Source organism: Equus caballus, chromosome 1 (genome assembly GCF_041296265.1).
Source record: "Equus caballus isolate H_3958 breed thoroughbred chromosome 1, TB-T2T, whole genome shotgun sequence".
Taxonomy (NCBI): Eukaryota; Metazoa; Chordata; class Mammalia; order Perissodactyla; family Equidae; genus Equus; species Equus caballus.
In genome coordinates, this window is record NC_091684.1 from 60,285,614 (window position 1) to 60,305,419 (window position 19,806).

Genomic DNA, 19,806 nt, shown 5'->3' on the forward strand with positions numbered 1-19,806 from the left:
AACCCTCATTCCTGAAAAATCCAAAAAAGGAAAGGGGCTACAAAACCAAGAGCAGAGGAGATAAGTAGAAGGACAACAACAGAGAGTAGCAGCTCTACATCAGAACAGATTAAACCATGGGACGAGAAACAAAGGAAACTGAAGAAAACCGGAAAACAAGACACAAAATGGTAGTGGTAGGCCCCCACGTCTCAATAATCACTCTAAATGTAAACGGATTGAACTCCCCAATCAAAAGACACAGAGTGGCAGGATGGATCAAAGAACAAGATCCAACAATATGCTGCCTCCAGGAAACACACCTCAGCCCCAAAGACAAACACAGACTCAGAGTGAAGGGATGGAGAACAATACTCCAAGCTAATAATGAACAAAAGAAAGCAGGTGTCGCTATACTAATATCAGACAAGGTAGATTTCAAAGCAAAACAGATAAAGAAAGACAAAGAGGGACAGTATATAATGATAAAAGGGACTCTCCACCAAGAAGACATAACACTTATAAATATATACGCACCCAACACAGGAGCACCAAAATTTGTAAAGCAACTCTTAATAGAACTAAAAGAAGACATCAACAACAATACAATAATAGTAGGGGACCTCAACACACCATTAACACCAATGGACAGAACATCCAGACAGAAAATCAACAAGGAAATAATAGAATTAAATGAAAAATTAGACCAGATGGACTTAATAGATATATATAGAACACTTCATCCAAAAACAGCAGGTTACACATTCTTCTCAAGTGCACATGGAACATTCTCAAGGATTGACCATATTTTGGGAACCAAAGCAAACATCAATAAATACAAGAGAGTTGAAATAATATCAAGCATCTTTTCTGATCATAACGCTATTAAACTAGAAATCAACTACAAGAAAAAAGCAGAGAAAGGTGCAAAAATGTGGAGACTAAACAACACACTTCTCAACAAACAATGGATCATTGAAGAAATTAAAGAAGAAATCAAATATTATCTGGAGACAAATGAAAATGAGAACACGACATACCAAATCATTTGGGATGCAGCAAAAGCAGTCCTAAGAGGGAAATTCATCACAATACAGGCTCACCTCACTAAACAAGAAAAAGCTCACATAAGCAACCTCAAACGACACCTAACAGAACTAGAAAAAGAAGAACAAACAAGGCCCAGAGTCAGTAGAAGGAGGGAAATAATAAAAATAAGAGCAGAAATAAACGATATTGAAACAAAAAAGACAATAGAAAGGATCAATGAAACAAAGAGTTGGTTCTTCGAAAGAATTAACAAAATTGACAAACCCCTAGCCAGACTCACCAAGAAAAGAAGAGAGAAATCGCAAATTAATAAAATCAGGAATGACAGAGGAGAAATCACAACAGATACCAATGAAATACAAGAGATCATAAGAGAATACTATGAAAAACTATATGCCAACAAATTGAACAACCTGGAAGAAATGGACAAATTCCTAGACTCCTACAATCTCCCCAAACTGAATCAGGAAGAAATGGAGAATCTGAATAGACCAATCACAAGTAAGGAAATAGAAACGGTAATCAAAAACCTCCCCAAAAACAAGAGTCCAGGACCAGACGGCTTCTCTGGAGAATTCTACCAAACATTCAAAGAAGACTTAATACCTATTCTCCTCAAACTGTTCCAGAAAATTGAGAAAGATGGAGAACTCCCTAACACATTCTATGAAGCCAACATCACTCTGATCCCCAAACCTGACAAGGACAACACAAAGAAGGAGAACTACAGGCCGATATCACTGATGAACATAGATGCAAAAATCCTCAACAAAATTTTGGCAAACCGATTACAGCAATACATCAAAAAGATTATACACCATGATCAAGTGGGATTTATACCAGGGACACAGGGATGGTTCAACATCCGCAAGTCAATCAACGTGATACACTACATTAACAAAATGAAAACCAAAAACCACATGATCATCTCAATAGATGCAGAGAAAGCATTCGACAAGATCCAACACCCATTTATGATAAAAACCCTCAGTAAAATGGGTATAGATGGAAAGTACCTCAACATAATAAAGGCCATATATGATAGACCCACAGCCAACATCATACTCAATGGACAAAAGCTGAAAGCCATCCCTCTGAGGGCAGGAACAAGACAAGGGTGCCCACTTTCACCACTCCTATTCAACATAGTTCTGGAGGTGCTGGCCAGAGCAATTCGGCAGGAAAAAGAAATAAAAGGAATCCAAATAGGTAACGAAGAAGTAAAACTCTCGTTGTTTGCAGACGACATGATCTTATACATAGAAAACCCCAAAGAATCCACAGAAAAACTATTAGAAATAATCAACAACTACAGCAAAGTAGCAGGGTATAAAATTAACGTGCATAAATCAGTAGCATTTCTATACACTAACAATAAACTAACAGAAAAAGAACTCAAGCACTCTATCCCATTCACAATCACAACGAAAAGAATAAAATACCTTGGGATAAACTTAACCAAGGAAGTGAAGGATCTATACAATGAAAACTACAAGACTCTCTTGAAAGAAATAGGCGATGACATAAAGAGATGGAAAGACATCCCTTGCACATGGATTGGAAGAATAAACATAGTTAAAATGTCCATACTACCTAAAGCAATATACAGATTCAATGCTATCCCAATCAGAATCCCAAGAACATTCTTCACAGAAATTGAACAAACAATCCTAAAATTCATATGGGGCAACAAAAGACCGCGAATTGCTAAAGCAATCCTGAGCAAGAAAAACAAAGCCGGCGGAATCACAATCCCCGATTTCAAAACATACTACAAAGCTACAGTGATCAAAACAGCATGGTACTGGTACAAAAACAGGTCCACAGATCAATGGAACAGAATTGAAAGCCCAGAGATAAAACCACACATCTATGGACAGCTAATCTTCGACAAAGGAGCAGAGGGCCTACAATGGAGAAAAGAAAGTCTCTTCAACAAATGGTGCTGGGAAAACTGGACAGCCACATGCAAAAGATTGAAAATTGACCATTCTTTTTCACCACACACCAAAATAAACTCAAAATGGATCAAAGACCTAAAGATTAGGCCTGAGACAATAAGTCTTTTGGAAGAGAATATAGGCAGTACACTCTTTGACATCAGTTTCAAAAGAATCTTTTCGGATACTGTAACTCCTCAGTTGAGGGAAACAATAGAAAGAATAAACAAATGGGACTTCATCAGACTAAAGAGCTTCTTCAAGGCAAGGGAAAACAGGATTGAAATAAAAAAACAGCTCACTAATTGGGAAAAAATATTTACAAGCCACTTATCAGACAAAGGGTTAATCTCCATAATATACAAAGAACTCACACTACTTAACAACAAAAAAACAAACAACCCGATCAAAAAATGGGCAGAGGACATGAACAGACATTTCTCAAAAGAAGATAGGAATATGGCCAATAGACACATGAAAAGATGTTCATCATCGCTAATCATCAGGGAAATGCAAATCAAAACTACACTAAGATATCACCTTACCCCCGTTAGATTGGCAAAAACATCCAAAACCAAGAACGACAAATGTTGGAGAGGTTGTGGAGAAAGAGGAACCCTCATACACTGTTGGTGGGAATGCAAACTGGTACAGCCACTATGGAAAACAGTATGGAGATTTCTCAAAAAGTTAAAAATAGAAATACCCTATGACCCAGCCATCCCATTACTGGGTATCTATCCTAAGAACCTGATATCAGATATCTCAAGAGTCCGTTGCACCCCTATGTTCATTGCAGCATTATTTACAATAGCCAAGACGTGGAACCAGCCTACATGCCCAGAAACTAATGATTGGATAAAGAAGATGTGGTATATATACACAATGGAATACTACTCAGCCATAAAAAAAGACGAAATTGGCCCATTCACAACAATGTGGATGGACCTCGAGGGTATTATGTTAAGCGAAATAAGTCAGTCAGAGAAAGACGAACTCTATATGACTCCACTCATAGGTGGAAATTAGTATATTGAGAAGGAGATCTGATTGGTGGTTACCAGGGAAAAGGGGGGGTGGGGGGAGGGTACGGAGGGGGAAGTGGTGTACCCACAACATGACTAACAAAAATGTACAACTGAAATCTCACAAGGTTGTAATCTATCATAACATTAATAAATAAAAAAAAAAAAAGAATATTAAATATAAAAGATACAGGTAGCACTAGGATACTGCAAATATTCAAGTTTATCATTTTAAGGCAGGGAAACTGAGATGCAGGCGGGAGTCGCCAGATCCCAGGATGGTTAAGTGTCTGGGACATTTAGGAAGAACACAGACATCTACCTGCCCTGAAACCCAGTGTTCTGCTTGAAGGTCATGGCCTAGGGAAGGCCCCCTTTTAACTTTAGGCCCCATTAACACTCTTTTTGTGGCTGGTGTTTTCACTATTTTCATTTTAGCCAGCAAAAGTGAGAACTTCTTAAGTTCCTGATTGCCCTCTTTAAACTTGGGGCACAAACCAGGCCATTTTCAGAGGCAAAGGGCTTCATCCCTGGAGCTAGCAGTAAGTGGTAGAGAAGAGAGGAAGGGGTAAAAATAGAAGCAGGGAGAAGTGTAAGCGGGAAGTAGAACACAGAGCAGCTTCAACATTTTTAAGGACTTGAAACTCTGGAGTGGAGTGGTTATGTCTCCCAGATTGTCCCTGTCTTGTGTTTCTGACAAAGCTCTGGGCAACGTCACTCTTCAATGCTGACATGACTACTATTACTTGCTATCATGACTGACGATTTGCCCACTAACCTTTCCTGAGCACTTAGTAGGTGCCAGGCTCTAGGCTAAGACTTGACATCCTCTTATCAATCCTCACAAAGAGCCTGTAAGTCAAAACCTCAGGCTCTGGAGTTGTACTACCTAGGGATGGAAATTTGGCCCTGTGGAGCTGTGTGACTCATGACAAATTAAATCCTTCCCTGTTTCCCCATGTCTCTAAAATGGGCATACTATAATACCTATCTCTTAGGATCAGAAAGCTTCTGTAATAGAACACTTATCAAGAGTCGAAATTAAGCAATCAATAAAATGTCAATTATTATTAATCACTATTGATATTATCAGCACCAGGAAGGCAAAGAAGCTTCTGGAGGTCATTCTGCCAAAGGTCACAGAGCTGACCCAGGCTGACTAAACTGGTGGGATAAGTGCAGGAGTGTTCGGACCTTTGGGCCTTGGGCCCAGCGCTGGGGCGGCGAGGTATGGCTCCTGGAGAGGAGCCCAGGCCGCCCGCTGGATGCTCCATGCTGCCTCCGGGTCTCAGTCCCGTCTTCCTGGGACTCGGACTGGCCGGAGACTCACACTGCTGTGACATGCCAGGCGGAATGCGGCCGATCCTCGGCCCCGGGAGGTCGTCCTTCCCGGTGACAGGCGGCGAGTCCGGACGCACTGCGCTCAACTCGGCCGCCAGCGGCTCCCAGCACCACAACCATAGCCCACGCCGCCCTCTCTGGAGCCGCGTTCGCCAAGCGCCTGGAAAGGATGCCAGAGCGCGGCTTCCGGGAGCCGCGGGGCATGCCGGGAGCCGGGCGGCACAGCCAATCCCCGCGCGAGGGCGGGCAGTGGTTGCCTGGCAACGGGAGGGCGCTCGGGTAAGGGGGGCGAGGCCAGCAGGGCAGAGCGAGCAGGTGTGGAAACTGGAGAGGTGGGCGAGCTGCCGTCCCGGAGGAGGCTACTTCTTTTGTCCCCAGTTCCCTCACTCCTACCTGGACTTGAAGGAAAGAGAAGAGCATCAAGACGAAGGATAAGAAATAAGAATAAACCATGGGAACTAATGATAATAATAAACATATTCGTATTTATTGAGCACTTGCTGTGGGCCTGGCTCTTTACAGGGATTGTTTCATTTGATCCTCATTTGATCTTGTAGGGAAAATATGATTACTGTCCCCGTTTTGTAAATGAGTAAACGGAGGGCTAGACAGATTAGGGACCTTGCCCAGAGTAACTCAGCTAGAGAGTAGCAGAGCTGGAATTCGAATCTGGGTGGGCCTGAGCCCAGGTGGTCTGTGTTCTTACTGAGGCAAGCAGTGGACACGTTTCAGTTCAGCAAACCTAAGTCTGTGTTCCTACTAGGCCTGCCTTCAGGAGCCAATTCAGGTTTTCTGAGGCCTGCACCGTAGACCATCTGGGGGCCCTCTTTAGGAAAAAGAATAACAAATTGCAAATATAAAACTAGGTACAAAAAGGAATACTTGTTTCGAATGTAAAAAAATCACAACCAAACACTGACTAATTCTATAAAATATCTGAATGCGTGAACACATTGCAAGAGCCCTACACAAAGGCGTCCTTGACCCCCAGCCCCCACCCAAGGCTCTCAGGCAGTATCAAACCACTTGCAGGCTTCCCTGCTGTTCCCCTCCCTGCCCTGCAATCCAGCCACAGACCCTGCCCGGGGAGGGCCCTAAGTGGGCTTAGTGGGGCTTCTCTGCCTGTGGCGGCAAGCTCGGCCCGCTGAGTGAGGAAGCTGAAGGGCCAGAGAGCTAGTGCCCTTGGTTGGAAGCAGTCCTCAAACACTGATGGACAGAGTTGGTGGCCCTCGATCGTCAAAGAGGGTCATGCTGAGCCCTCTTCTACACCAGTGGTTCCTGGGGTGTAGTCCTGCAGCACTGGGAGCTTGTTAGAAATACACGTTCTCTGATCCCACCCTACACCTGCTGAGTCAGAAACTTTGTTGGGGGAGGATGGACACAGCAATTGGTGTTTTAATAAGCCTTCCTGGTGAGTCTGATGCACACTCAGGTTTGGGAACCTCTGTTCCACCACACTGTTGCCCCAAGTCCCCTGTGGGCTGGAGCTCGTGGTCTACAATGGGAACCTGCTCAATAACACACCTTTATTTTTGGTCCCCTTCCTTGGTTCTCTCACTTCCTCACTCTCCCGCTGGGGCTTCCTGGGATCATCTCCGATAAACTGCCTGCTCTTGAGTCCTTGTCTCAGTCTCTTCTGGGGGAACACCACCTCAGCTGAGACAGGAAGAGGTGTCATTGCCCAGCGAGGAGGAGGATGGTGGCTCGCCCCCACTGGAGGCTGAATGCTCTGCCAGTTGCTTTGCTTTCATGGTCTCATTCCCCCCACCATGAGGAAATTTGGGTTTGGAGGGTTTGAGTGACTTTGAACCCAAGGATTTGAACCCGAGTCTGCCTGAGTCCCAAGGGTGAGCTCCTCAGCAGTGAGGGCAGGCGGCCAGCCCAGTTATGTCCACTCGTCGTTGCTGTTCTTCTCACAGCAGGCAGGAAGCCAATTTTGCTGTGAGAGGTGCTACAATCTGTGCACTTTGGACGAATCCAGAGCGCCCACTGTGGGGTGCAGCTGGCCTGAAGTGGTGGGGTACACTGGCCTCAGGAGGGCACCCCTTGAGGGGTTCCCTCACTCCCAGTACCTGAGGACCCTTCACTCCAGTGCTGTCAAGCCCAGTCCCTGCTCCCTCCACCACACAGCTGTGCCCAGGCATGTGCCCATCACCAGAGCCGGAGCCTTTTCTGTCACAGATGCTGGCAATCGAGTCAGCTCTGCAGCTAAGGGTGCTGCTTGGGGGCGCGCTCACCCCTGAACTGGGCTTTCCCTGTTGTTTAAAGGCCCCAGCTCACTTGGTTGTGATATTTTCAGGAAACACAGCTCTCATTCCCTTGTCACCTCCCTCCCTCTCTAGGCTGGTACCCTCAAGAGGGAACAGCCGTGCCTTCTCTGGGCCCACAGCACCTGTGGCTTGAGGTCCCAGCTGTCCTTCTTGTCAGCAATTTCTCCCCTCTCCTCCTCTCTGTGATCCAGGAACGATGGTTGTGTTAACAGTAGGGGGTGGGGGGGGGACACTGACAAGAGCACAGGCCTCCGTGCTGGTCTCTGCTGCTGACTCTGGTGAGTCTTTTTTCAACTCCTTAGAGCCTTGTTTTTCTCACCTGTAAAGTGGAGAGTCCTACTCTGCTCCCCTGAGGTTGTTCTAATGATGCGGTGCTCGTGGCAGAGAAGCAGTGCACACACAGGACACAGGCATGAGCGGTGGTGGGCACAGGTGTGCAACTGGGACCTCCCTCTGTTCCCTCCATCACAATGACAAGGGAACTTGGGGGCGAGTCATTGGTTCTCTGGGACCCTGGTCTGCCAGAGGGCTGCTGCTGATGCCCAGGACACTGCCAGCCCACCCTTCAGGGTGGGAAGAGATACAAAGGATTACTTTGGTGACCACTAGGCTTAAGGATGCCCTAATGCCTCACCCTGCCAAAAACTGACCCCTTGATTCCCCAGTTGAAATCTGAGTGGTTTTTTTTTTTTTTGAGGAAGATTAGCTACCAATCCTTCTCTTTTTGGTGAGGAAGACTGGCCCTGAGCTAAAATCCATGCCCATCTTCCTCCATCCACTTTATATGTGGGATGCCTACCACAGCGTGGCTCATCAAGTGGTGCCATGTCCTCACCCAGGATCCGAACCGGCGAACCCCAGGCCGCCAAAATGGAATGTGTGCACTCAACTGCTGCACCATCAGGCCGGCCCTGAAAGCTGAGTGGTTTTGAGCCCAGGTGATGTGTGTTCATGAGTCAAGCAGTGGACATTTATTTCAATACAATAATTTCTCACCACATCATTTTCTTTTCCTTCATGGCACTCATCTTGAGTTGTAATTATTTATCTGCCTGTGTGTTTTTTAAACACTTTTTTAAAGATGGAAAATTGTAAACATCTACAAAAGAAAACAGAATAGTACATGGCCCTGTGTTCTTATCACCCAGCTTCAAAAATTACGAGCTGAGGGCCAATCTTTTTCACCTCTATCCCCACTCACTCTCCTTCCCTGTATTAATTTGAGGCATTATATCATTTCATCTGTAAATATTTTGGTATGTATCTCCAAATGATTAGGGCTCTTTTATAAAATATAACCACAAAGTCATTATTACACTTAAAACAACAATTCCTTGATATGTGATGACTGTTAAATGTCTGTCTGCCTCCACTAGGCCGGGAGATTCAGGAGAGCCTCCCTCTCTTGTTCTTGGCCGTATCCGCAGTGCCAGAGACCCAGCAGACAGCGGTAAGTATGTGTTGGATGGATGGATGGATGAATGGGAGAAATACAGAGGATGCTGGGGACCACCGTGCTTTCTATGGACGCTGCCCCCCCAACCCTTCCACACTGGGGTGCAATCGCTGCCTTGCGGGCCCACAGCCACTGACCCCCTCTGATGTGAGCAGCACCGTGGAGCCATAAACCTCTCTGTGTCTCTGCCTCCCTACCTGCCTTCAGCTTAATCGGGCAGCAAGTCACTAATCCTCTCCTGATGGCTGCAGCCTGCTCCCCCTGCGCAGCTAATTCCACCTTCCGACTTAATCATCATGCTTAGCACTTTCAATAAGGGCTTTTCATCTTCAGAGCCCTGCTCAGGCATTACCTGATTACTGTAATCTGTCTGCCTCCCAAGGCGTCAACCAGGATGGCAGGAGCAGGACCGGGGCCTCCCTTTTCCTCTCGGAGCCTCAGTTTCCTCATCTGTAAAATTAGGTTAATATACCTAACTGGCACAGTCGGTGTAGGATTAAGTAAAATGAAGTACAGAAAGTGCTCGTCCCCTGACACAAGAAGCGCTCAGGAATGATGACCTGTTCCCAGTGGAACTCAAGGCTTAGCTCTCATGGGAGAGCCGAGCATGTCCTGATTTGAGTCCTGCTTCCTCCGTTTAAAGGGGTTTCTGAGCCTCAGTTTGCTCCTCTCCAAAATGGGCGTGCCGATCCCCCCTTTCCGAGTTAGCTAAAGGACTGCCCACCTTACATAGGTACGTGACGCACTGGGCGGAGTGCTGGTGCCAAGGAAGTGCTAAATCGGGGCTGTAGTTGTCGTATTCCCAGGAGACGGAGGCAGGGGAAGGAGAGGAGGCTCAGTGCCGTGTGGCAGGTGCCAGTTCTGTCTTTCTCCTCTGTGTCCTCAAGGTGCACAAGTTGACGGAAGATGCCCATTGTGCCCACCATCACATCCCCAGCCCTTGCCTTGCCGTGTGCTCAATAAATGAATAAGCGAATGAATTTGGTGAGGTGGGGACGGGAATCCTGTATCTGAACAGGACTGGACGGTTCATAGAGGACTTTCAAGATCTTTATCTCACAACTAAAGAAAATAAACAGGCCAGGGATTATACCCCACATGCTCCAGATGAGGCAACTGAGGCTCAGGGAGGCAAACACAAGGCTGTAAATGTTAACAGATGGCGCCACTCCACTCCAATTTGGATGTGTCAGGAGGAGTGTGCTTGGCATTGCCCTCTGGAAGAGTTGGGCTTCTGTCTCAGCTGGAGTTACAGGGCTTCTTGAGACCTCCTAAAACTGCAGGGTTCTGCCTGCTCCTTCTTATTCCTCCCACTGTGCCTGGTATGCGGCTGTATCCCAGTGTACTTGTTTTTAATCATTGAAAATTTCAACATCTAGTCTTCCATGAACAGCCACTGAGGTTGAGCACTGTGCAACTCCAGGGGACAGACACCATTCACCACAACGGCAATGAATCACCAAAAGGTAAGTCCCACTGTGACGTTGGAGGTGACTCTAGGAGGAGGTGGGGCTCTCCCCATGCACTGGCTGGGCTTGGGTCAGGAGCACTGGGCCAGGCACCAGGGTGAGGGCACTCCCTCGTCTGGTGCCAGTGGGCAGGGTCCCGTTCAGAGTGTGTGCATCCGGAGGCTGATTTCCACCCTTCTTAGGGAGCAGGATAGGAAAGCTCTGGGAAATGGATCCTAGTTTTAAAACTTGAGGAAGCTGAGGGAAGGGAGTACTTTATGTACTATATTACACATATAAGGAATAATTGAATCTTGGTAATAGTGCTCTTTGGAGGGGCATCATCAACCCATTTTGCTGGGGTGACTCGCCATCAACCCAGATGAGTTAACTGGGGCACACAGAAGTTAATTCACTAGCCCAAAGGGTCACACAGCAAGGAAGTGACACAGTTGGGATTCAAACCCAGGCCTGCCTGAGTCCAGGTCCCACTGTGTTACCTCTAGTTGTAACCTGCACTTTCCAAAGGAGGTAGCCGAGGCCCAGAGAGGGGCAGTGCCTTGCCCAGGGTCACACAGCCAGCTAGTGGCCATAGCAGAGCCCATAGGGGTACTAGCCCATCAGTTAATATTTGTGTTAGAAACAAGTCTAGGGAGAGACCTAGGATGGCTGGGGATGGGAGAGCTTGGGGGGTGGGGGTGTGAAGCGATGGTGAAGGACAGGCACCAATTCTCCGCATTTTTGGCCCGTGTCGTGGTGAGGAGCCCGGTGTCCTTCACAGCAGGGCGGGGGGTGCGGTCCGGGAAGGGCGGGAGGCGCCGCGCGGCGCTCGGCCTCCAGGTGGCGCCCGCGCCGCAGATGTGGCGTCCCTGGGGAAGCCGAGCCAGCTTGGTCCGTCTCTAGGCGCTAGTCTGCCCCCAGAGTTTTCAGGATGCCCCGCGACAACAGCCCCCCTTTCCCCTAGGGCCGCCTCTGCCCTGCCTTTGGCAGAGAAGGGTTGGCAGGGCCCCGACTGGGAGCTACCAGCTCAACGCCGCCTCCCTTGCAAGCCCCCGGCAAGCCCTGGGTAGGAACCTCCGGAGGGACTTGGGCTGGTCCAGACGCTTCCCATCTGCTTGACCTTGAGCGGCTTGCTCAGCCTCCTTGAGCCTCGCTGTCCTCATCTGCAGAGTGGATGGAAGTGGGTTTTATTTCCAGGCGATTGAGAGGATCAGATGGGACAGTTTACGGCCTGTTGCAGGTGCTCAACAGACGGGGACTGTTAGGATTGTTCCCGCGGACAGTGACTGCCCAGTTACTCCTGCCTGGCTGCTGTTTCTCCTTAGTCTTTTTCACCATGTGATGCCAGTCCATCGCACCATGCCTTACCCATCACCACCAACCTCTGTTCCCACCCACTGTGGTCCTGGCACCTCCTTGGAGACAGCATAGAATAAGCAGAAGGCTCTGAAGTCTATCGGGGTTCAGGTCCTTGCCTCCACCACTTCCGAGGGGGCCTTGGTCAGATTCCTTAGCTTCTGTGCTGCATTCTCGGTGCTCATCACTGCATATTCCAGCCTCCCTGGAGGTCAGCTTGGAGCCATGTGGCTAGCTAGTGCTGGCCAAGGAAATGGGAGCAGAGTGACGTGTGTGTGTCACTCCAGACCAAGGCAGTTAAGAGCCTGTGGCCCTCCTGCATCCCTTTCTTGTCCTGCCACAGTGACCTGTGCGGCCACAGGGACATGAGTTTCAGATGGTACAGCTCTAAGATGGCCCTGGTTTCCCAGGTCACCCCTGGAGGAAAGCCATCCCACTAGCATTGCACTATGTGTGAGCAAGAAGGAAACTTTGATTGCCGCTGAGATTTCAGACTTTGTTTATACTAGATGATAACTGTTACTGATACGGCCTTCCCACACTTCAAATTTCTCATCGGTGAAATGGGGACAATAACAGTGCCACTGTCACAAGTCACTGTGAGGATTAAACAAGATTGTGGATGCAACCCTCTTAAGATGTAAAATCTTAGTTTTTATTACTTCTTAGGAAGATACAGAAAAGCATAAAAGGACCTTAGACTCTCAGAGCCGGAGGGACCTGGGGGGACCTTGAACTCACTCCTCGTGGTAGGTGAGGGGACACAGGCTCAAGTGGAGGAGGTTCATTCAGGCAGAGGGTGGCAGAGTCAGGGCTGAATCCTGGGTCTTCTGACCTCTGTGTAGAGCTCCTTCAGATATACCTCGCTCCCTGCTCTCTGAGAGCTTATTATTTGATTGGATGCAGGACAGACAGACATGTGACAAAAAGATCCTAAAGATCCCATGCTATGTACAAGTGCAGGGAGTCGTCCAGACAATGAGGATTCTGAGGGTCCGAGGGGACATGGGGGTCCGGGAGGTGGGCGGAGAAGGCTTCTGAGAGTTGGTGGGACTTGAAGAATGGGTTTCAGGAGAGAGCAGGAAGGGCAGTGGGCAATGGCAGGAGAGAGGACAGGGTAAGCCTAGGGCAGGGGATTGGGAGCTCCAGAGGGCAGGTGGCCCCTAGAACAGGTGAGTCCGGGCGTGGTCTGTTTAACCTGTCCCCTACTGAGGGACGTGAGGATCCCCCCCGCCCCGTTGTAAAGAGCACGGCACTGAACATCCTTGTACCAGCCTCTGTGTATCTGTGTATTTTGCCAGCCGAGATAGAAGCTTTGTAGGGAAGAGAGGCAGAAGTGAGGCCCAAAAGGTATGTTGGGCCTGATTTCTTAGGGTGAGAGGGTTGACAGCTTCGAATGCTACACTGATGCTTCCACTTAATTCAGGCCAGGACTTCCAATTTCAGCCATTTGCTTACCTCATTTACTAACCGTGGCCTATCCATGCACCAACTATACTGTTATTGACTCAATTTAAATTTTAATTCCTCACTTTTTTTTTCCTTGTGAGGAAGATTGGCCCTGAGCTAATATCTGTGCCAGTCTTCTTCCACTTTATATGTGGGATGCTGCCACAGCATGGCTGACGAGTGGTGTAGGTCCGTGCCTGGGATCCAAACCTGCGAACCCCAGGCCACCGAAGCAGAGCATGTCAAACCCAACCACTATGCCATGGGGCCCTAATCCCTCACTTTTAAACTCTTCTATTTGTTTTTTAAAATTTATCACCACCATAAATGAAAAAATAATACTAATTGTAATAAATGAAAGACAACTATCAAAATAAGTATAACAATAACAATTGTATATTATTAAATACAGCCAAAGTCGCCAGCCGGGAGCTGAGAGAAGGCCTGATTCCTTCTGGTTCAAGAAAGAGGAGGATCAAATGTTTAGACACAGTCGCACAACCTGAGGCTTTCTTCTCTGCGCGTTTACAGAGACTACAACAGAATTGAAAATGGAGTCACCGTCTCACCACGCGACCCAGAGACGGCCTGAAGCAGGCTTGCCTCCAGCAGGAAGTGACTTGCAGACTATTGCAAAGGGCAGCCCCATCCTCTGAAGACTGTTACCAAATGGGAAGAGGCCCTGTTCTGGGGGATTTGACCGCAGGAGGGTCCAGAGGTGGCAGAGTAGACAAGCTGCTCGCCGGCTGCCACTCTCTCTACTGGACATTAGGTTTTCTGGCATCTGACTAATGGGGCCCAGGTCGGGGCTCAAAGCCTGGAGAGAGCAGGTCTTGCTTACTGCCCCCAGTCCAGGCTGTGGACACACCCATGGGCACTGCCTTCTCTGTGCACCATCGTCTGCAGGCTGGGCTGGCTCTGTGGGTGTGTGACCTGTGACCCCAGGCCCCATGTTTGGAAGGACCCAACACTCAGCTTCCTGCTCTGTTGTCACCATCATTCTATGAAATGCATGCTGGCAGATTAAAAAGGAGAGGCAGACCCCTGTGTACCAATGTGGAAAGAGCTCCAGGACACATTTTCAGAGAAAAAGTCAAGTTACAGAACAATATGTGAAGTATGACTCTATTTAAATATAAGCAACTAATAATTCTTTAAATACACACACACGCATGACTTTATTATCCCATTTTCCCTGCTGTTGGCTGGTCAGGTTTCCACCCATTCACCATTCCTCGGGGGTTAGCCTAGGGATAGACCAGGCGGCCTTGATTTATTGATGTTTACCATACATTCACATTTTCACCCACTTCCTGGACAATGCAAGGATCTAAGGACATTCTAACTCCATTTACCCCCTTCCTGGCTCATGTGCTGTTGTGTCGTGTATTTTAATTTTCTCTCTCTATTTTAAACATTCATTTTATTGTTTACACACCAAGATTCACTTGTAGCTACCCGAATTTCCCTTTCTGTTGCTTTTCTCTCCTTCCTGAATAGCTAAGCTTCCATCTGGGACTACTTTCCTTCTGCCTGAAGCATACCCTTTATATTTATTTTTATATTTGAGCCATTCATATGGTTCAAAATTCAAAAGTACAGAAGTGTGCCATGATAGATGTTTCTCTCTCCCACCCCTGCCCCCAGCCAAAAACTAGAGATTTCCATCTGTACATAGAACATTACTTGGAAGGATAGACACCAAATCGAGAACAGTGGTTTGTCTATGTGGTCTGAAATGTGGGCGATTACAATACATTCCTGTCTCCTGTGTGCAAAGAAAAGGAAAGTCGGGGCCCAGGACGGGCAGCCGGGAGGAGGCCCAGTCTTTTCTGACTGACAGCCTCTCACTGAGTGCCGCAGCACACACAGCTTCTCTGTGTTATCCACCTCTTCATTTGATTCCGGTCTCAGCTCCGTGGGCCAGGAGGGGCAAGGTCCCCCACTCCCGGAACAGCTGATGACCATGGCTCTCGGGTACCATTTTGTTTTCATCAACTCATTCAATCCTCACAACAACTAGACTAGTATTGTCACCATTTTACAGATGAGCAAACTGAGGCCGAGAAATTAGACAACCTGCCCAAGAGGCAGAGGCAGGAATCAAACCAAACCCAAACAGGCCAACTCCAGGGCCCAAGCTACTATTAACCCCATTTTACAGGTGAGGAAACTGAGGCCCAAAAAGGCTGGGCCACACGCTCAAACTCACACAGTCAGTAGTGGCAGAGCAAGAATTCATATCCCTGACTTTTGGGGTCAAAATCCCTCTCCCTACCTTGCCCCCAGCCAGTGGTTTTCCTCTGCACATCAGAATCACCCAGGGAGCTTTCCAAAATGCGGAGTCCAGACGTCAGCCCAGACTGATCAGATGCGACTCGCTGATCCTATTTGTGCACACCCGCCCCACCTCCCAGGAGCTTCTCAAGTGGGGCGGGGTGAGAACCACTGCCTGGGGCCCACAGTGGGCGGGGCTTGGAGTCTGAGCGCCTGGGTTTAGTGTAATTCAGACTTTGCCCCAGTGACCTTGGGCAAGGTGGTTTTACATTTCTAGGCTGCCTCAGTTTCCTCATCTGTCAAACTGGATCATTGCAGTGTCTTCATTTGAGGACTGAATGAGATGATCCATTGTAAAGCACCTGGAGCAGTGTCTGGCACAAAATCAGCTCTAAATAAAAGCTAGCAATATGATTGCTATCATTATTATTATTTGCTGTGTAGCTTTGTAGAGAGCCTATCCCTCTCTGGGCCTCGGGTTCTCCATCTGTGAAGATGTCGTGAGGTGTGGACCTCATGGTCTTGAAAATGCCTTCCAGCCTGGTGTGCTCATGTCGGTGATTAGCTGGCTGATCTCAGGCCTTCTCCTCCCGCCCCCACTCTTCGAGAAGCCCAGTCCTGCGGCTTTTGTGTGGAGGCTGTGGCAGGCACGTGCCTGGAGAACCAGGAACGTGCTCTGTGGGATGAGTCCAGCCTCTGAGGATGGTGTTGACGCCTCTCCCAGCCAGGAGGGGCTGGGCTGTGCAGAGAGAAATTACTCATTGTGGGCTGGTGGCTGACAAGCCTCCAGCTGCCTCCAGAGAAAGATAGAGGGCCCTGGACGGAGGGTCCTTCAGAGAGGCAGGGTGGGGGGCCCTGTTGGAGCTGGCGGCCCTGTGCCCACTTCCTGCCGGTGCCCAGGGCTCTTGGTGCCAGTCCTTGCCACCAAGCACCATTCTGCAGCAATGCATAATTCATGCCCCCATGTGCCAATCTGTGCCAGCTTTAATTAGCTTCTAACTTTTTGTCATTCATTTTACTGTGAACACCTTATAAATAAGTGATGGGAGAGGGGAGCAGGAGCGGGGCAGGAACGTGAGGGAGGGAGCCTGCCTCCTTGGGCCACATGGGGGAAGGGCAAGCTTCCACCGTGGTGGGGCAGGGAAGCCATGCCCCTCGGGGGTTCCTGGGGGCCCTTGACTCTGAAGATGGGTGGCCCCAGCCACCTTGTTCGCCTTCCAGCCTTGTTCTGTCACAAGCCGCGTCGAGCCACCACAGCTGTGCCAGGCTCCAAGGGCCCACAAACCAAACTCAGGAGCACACACGTTTGCTTTATGGTGGCAGGCGCTGCCCCGGGAGAGGGCGAGTGGGCTGGGGACACTGACAGGAAGCAACGAACGACTCGTCAGCAGCTCAGGGATGGGGATAAAGGCGGGTGGGGAGCGGTGCTTCGTTGTGAGGCCGGGAAGGGCCACTGTCGTGGAGGACACCCAGCGGAGGGGCGTTTATGGCTTTAAAAGTAATAATCCACCCTGGCGGGGAGGAGAGACTCGTATGTTTTCAGTTTATGAAGCTCTTGAAGGCGTGTGTTTTCTCTCCACCCGAACGGCAGCCTGGGAGGCGTTCCAGGAGGCTGGGGGCTATCCGCCCTTTTACAGCAGAGGAAACTGAGGCTCCGACAAGTTGGCTCAAACCCAGGTCCATGGCCTCCTAGTCTAGTGAGCCCAACGTTACACCACAATGCCTCGCCTCCGTTCCCAGTGGAGGAGCAGGGCCAGAAAGCTCCCTGGTGGGGCTGGGGCTGAGGTTGAACCCAATCCAGTCGAGAGGGTTGAAAAGGCTGGACAGGTTTAAACAGCAGGTTTGGATTCTCTCCTCTTTTCTTCTTTCCTTCCTTCCCTCCCTCCGTCCTTTTCTTCCTCATTCATTGAGAATGCCAGTGAGCCAGCTGGTTCCGTGGTGCTTGGGAATCCAAAGACAGTGAAGGGAGATGCCCCTTCCTCCAAGACGCCAGCCCAGGGCCAACCGGGACAATGCACTGCCTCTTCCTCTCCGTCCTGCAGCTCCTCGTGCTTCCCCTGTTATTGTCATCTTCACCCTCAGGCCCATGCCTCCTCCACCTCCAGCATCACTTGCTAAGCAACCCCAAGGCTCTGGCATGGCACACCAGGCCCTGCATGGTCCAGCCCTTACTCATCTGCTGAGACTCATTTCTCACCTCTGCCCAGCGCACCTTGGTCCAGCCCTAGCGCCAGGCTACCTGAAGTCTCTAAACGGTGTGATGCCCCTGCGAGTCTGCACACACTCAGCCTCCTCCACTCAGACGTCCTTGCTGGCCTTCTCTTGCCAAGTGCATTCATCGTCGAGGCTCTGCTTAAGTAGCCCCTCCTGCTGGAAGTCGGCCCCAGTCTCCTCAGTTAGGGTGGACTGTGCCCTTCTGGGGTCCCTCTGTCACTGCTGAACCTGGTCCCGGCCTCGAGAATGGCATTGTCCTATGCTTCCCAACTCTGTTTCTGTACTTGTGTCTCCAACTAAACTGTAGCTTCTCTGAGGACCAGACTGATGTCACATGCTTCTCTGTGTCCTCAGCACCCAGCCCAGAGCCTGGAGCGCTGCGGGCCCTACAGGAATGCTCATTAGATGAATGAACAAAGACATGGCCCCACCTGTAAGGATCCTAAAATCCAATGTGTCTCTGAGCTAAAGATGAACTTGAACCCACCGCAGAGATGGGGCCACTTGAGGCAATACCTGGACAAGGCGTTCTGACATGGAAGGAGCCAGTATATCAATTCATTTTTTCTTTCCTTCTTTCCTTAAATTTTGGAAAAGGGTAGGTAGAGGTCTTTTTCAATGCTGACCCCCTGCTGCACTGCCATCCCCCACAAGCTCCAGGAGAATCATCATATGGTCCATACCGGGCAGGGTTCTCATGGTTGCCAGCAACAGAAATGAACTGGCTAATTGACACAGAAAGTGAATTTACTAGTTAGATAAGGGGTGGGGGGCTGGCAGAATCAACCAGAAGGCTGGAGGACAAGCCTAGAAAACAGGAACTAAAGGAGGCTGGTAGCCAAGATTGTGGCCAAGAACGCAGCCCAGGTCAGGCCTCAGGAGCTATCGGTCAGGCTTCGGTGCTTTCCATCGTTTCAAAACTATTCTAAACTAATTCTAAACTTTGTGACCTTCCTCCAGGTTCAGAGTTGAGAGTGGAGCTTCTGATTGGCTAGCCTGGGCCATGTGAGGTGCCCTGAGGCCAGGAGGTGGGGTGACGGAGGACCTGCCCTTCTCATTGTCTAATTACAGCAGGGCCTGGTCCTCTCCCTTTCTTCATACGGTGGGGAGCTCCCCCCAGTAGGAGGGGAGTCTGCACGATGCTGGGCCCTGGGCAGTTAACGTCTCCATGGGTCTTTACGGTTGTCAAAGGCTAGGAGGAAGGCCGGCAGGCTCCCTGATCTCAATTACAGAAACCAAAGCTCAGGGAGGCTAAGGGGTTTTGTCCCACACCGCATAAGATGGTAAGAGATGCTCCAGGGGTTTGGGGGAGGGGCTAACACTTTCTAAGGAAAGGGAGACGGGGAGAACTCTGAGAGCTGCTGGTGGACAGCCCTGAAATGGTCTGAGGGATGGAAACCCCAGCCAGGGAGAAAGGCCACAATCCCGGGGATTAATCCTCTGGAGAGGAGAAGGCGCTCAGAGGACAGAGGCTGAGTTATCTTCCCAGCTCCGAGTCTCCTGCAAACGCTATCGTCCCGCCTCTGGCTGCTTCATGTGCTAAACAGCAGGACTGCTATTCACCTCCAGGATCAGAAGTCTCCACGGCTCGCATGGGGAGAGCCACATGCATGCCCTTCTGCTTTTGCTGCTCTAGAACCCCTATCATTGCAGCAAAACCCAGCTCTGAGGTCCCCTTGCCCAGGCAGCCTTTCTGGACTCACCTTTCCCAAGCCATCACCCCTCTCCTTCAGGATGCCTCTCTGCTTTGCATGCTTACCTTGCTAAACTCTCCCTGACTTTGGTTTGCCTCCCGCTTGGACTGGGGGCCCCTCAAAGAAGGGGCTGGATGACATTCAAGTCTGTCGCCAGTGTGCAGTGCTGGCTTGTTCCCTTCAGATCCAGTCCTCACTCTCCTCTGCTGTCTTCCTGTCCCAGCAGGGCTGACCTGCAGGCTGCGGTTCCCAAGCTCCCGCCTGGGTCTGCAGCTCCCGCTGGGGTCAGCCAAAAGGAGGCCCTGCC

The 19,806-nt window shown here is 49.4% G+C and overlaps 1 long non-coding RNA gene across 1 annotated transcript; it reads left to right on the forward strand.

Annotated features, from left to right (window-relative positions):
* The first annotated feature begins 10,161 nt into the window (after window positions 1–10,161).
* LOC138923601 (uncharacterized) lies at window positions 10,162–14,470 on the forward strand. Its single transcript, XR_011437449.1, has 2 exons — window positions 10,162–10,527; window positions 13,727–14,470. It is a non-coding gene; the product is annotated as an uncharacterized lncRNA (long non-coding RNA).
* The last annotated feature ends 5,336 nt before the right edge of the window (window positions 14,471–19,806 follow it).